General features: G+C 52.9%; 1 non-coding gene across 1 annotated transcript; it reads right to left on the minus strand.

The window, feature by feature from the left end:
- Positions 1–1,512: 1,512 nt before the first annotated feature.
- On the minus strand, positions 1,513–1,667 carry LOC123687213. Its single transcript, XR_006748951.1, has one exon. It is a non-coding gene; the product is annotated as a 5.8S ribosomal RNA (ribosomal RNA).
- Between the last annotated feature and the right edge of the window lie 833 nt (positions 1,668–2,500).

Consider the following 2,500-nt stretch of genomic DNA (forward strand, 5'->3'; position numbering starts at 1 on the left):
AATGCGGGTCAGTCATGGAGACCGACCATCTTCCCTTAGTTCACATAAAGTGAACCGTTACTTTCATTGCGCCTTTAGGTTTAGTGATTCCCAATGACTCGCGCACACGCTAGACTCCTTGGTCCGTGTTTCAAGACGGGTCCTGAAGTACCCAAAGCAATAGCGTCGCTGATCGGCGTTTCAAGAGGTCTGTCCCAAGAACACCGCGGCGAACAGTCGCAAACGGACGGAATCGGCACTAGGTCCGATCGCCATCACAATTCACATACTTGCCACGGGCCGGACGCGAACTAAGTCGCGGCCTCCCGCCATCAGTAAACCGTCGAGCGAGCTGTTCGGAAACCCAGTGTCCGTAAACATCGGAAAATCCGAGCTCACGGGCTACACTCGAGACCGTAGAACAGCACCCAACGGATCGCGACGACCTACTAGGGGAGAAGTGCACGCGTCCGAAGCCGGAGATGAACCGAAGGGAACAGCCAACGCGAACGTCGCCGTTTCCACAGTCAGTAAATCCCAACAACAGGCGCGAATGAATCTCCCCATTCGACCTTTCGGGTTTCTCAGGTTTACCCCTGAACGGTTTCACGTACTCTTGAACTCTCTCTTCAAAGTTCTTTTCAACTTTCCCTCACGGTACTTGTTCGCTATCGGTCTCGTGGTTATATTTAGCCTTAGATGGAGTTTACCACCCACTTAGGGCTGCACTCTCAAGCAACCCGACTCTAAGAAGAGATCCTCTAGCAAGCCGCAGCGGTCGCTACGGGCCTGGCACCCTCTATGGGCGATGGCCCCATTCAAGATGGACTTGAACGCGCCGCGAACTCGCCAGATAATGGATCCTTCCAAACACCACATCTCCCGGCGACCGGTTACGATCGCGGGATTCAGTGCTGGGCTAATCCCTGTTCGCTCGCCGCTACTAAGGGAATCCTAGTTAGTTTCTTTTCCTCCGCTTAATAATATGCTTAAATTCAGCGGGTAGTCTCACCTGTCCTGAGGTCGTATGTTCAAATCATCGAAACGTTCCGAAACTAACCTTTGGCGGCTCATAAAATCACGTACCTTACGCGAGGGAGTTAGCCTACTCAAAGGCGTCTATTATCTCCTGCTCCGTATGGCGGATCATGCGAATCCAAGCAAAGTGCTTCGGTGTTTCGGGGGTGCGCTCATGAAAGCTCATCCGCAACGCGCGACAACTGGCACATTAAAGCGATCGGACGTCGTTCAGATTTCTCGGACACGACGATCGCATGTCTACAGTCATGGGCGCAGATCGAGCAATACCACGACACCACAATATATGCTTTCGCAATTCAAGACGGCGCGTTACGAAAACAACTCCTCATCATTCCAACACACGAGGCGTCGAAACGACAGAACGTTGATCGTCACGCGGCAAACCGTCCAACTCGCCCAAATGACCTTCGGTACAGGATCAACGTTAGACGACCTTTACGTCGTCACTTCGTCAAGCCATAACGTCTGGCCGGGCAGTCTTTGTAATGGAACCGACCCTCAGTCAGGAGTGGTCCGAGGACAGTGTCCGAGGACCGCAATGTGCGTTCGAAATGTCGATGTTCATGTGTCCTGCAGTTCGCATGTTGACGCGCAATTAGCTGCGTTCTTCATCGACCCACGAGCCAAGTGATCCACCGTTCAGGGTAATCTTTTATGTTCGATTTCTCGGTACTAGTCGCAATGGACTTTCCCTCGAAATACGAGACGCCAACTGCGAACCTCCTCGAGAATGACATTCCAATGACTGAGACGACCCACTGAAGGGTCAATACGTCAGTCGATCGGCGCAAAATCTTCGGTTCAACTAGTTTGCGTACTAATCTAGTGACAATTATCGTAAAAAATTCGGACGGAGACAAACGTCGCAGACAATCCCGAAAGAGCATAAAAACGCTAATGTAACGGGCGTCGCACAACGTCGACGTCTTCGTCCCTGGAATAGATCGTCCTACCGAAGTCCGTAGACAACGGTAACGACTGATCGATTTCGGGCGAGAATCTTTAAAACCTGCAGCCGGCTCCTCGTTCCGTGCCAAACACGAAACTTCGCCCAGCCACGAACGCGGCAATCCAAGCGCTTCGAATCCTTATTCCGAGCACATCACGAGACTTCGCCCAACTACGAACGTCAGCATAAGCAGCCGGCTCCTCGTTCCATCAAGGAACTTCGCCCAACCACAAACGCCGACATAAGCGGCCGGCTCCTCATTTCGTGAGCATCTCTAAACATGGACCTACAACGAAGGCTGCACACACGTGCGGCCGGCTCCTCGTTTCGAGGATATCACAAGACTTCGCCCAACCACGAACGTCAGCATAAGCAGCCGGCTCCTCGTTCCGTCAAGGAACTTCGCCCAACCACAAACGCCGACATAGGCGGCCGGCTCCTCATCTCGTAAACATCACGAAACTTCGCCCAACCACACGAACGCAAAGCCAGCGGCCGGCTCCTCGTTCCGTGCACATCACGAAACTTCGC

This window comes from Harmonia axyridis, chromosome X (genome assembly GCF_914767665.1).
Source record: "Harmonia axyridis chromosome X, icHarAxyr1.1, whole genome shotgun sequence".
Lineage (NCBI taxonomy): Eukaryota > Metazoa > Arthropoda > Insecta > Coleoptera > Coccinellidae > Harmonia > Harmonia axyridis.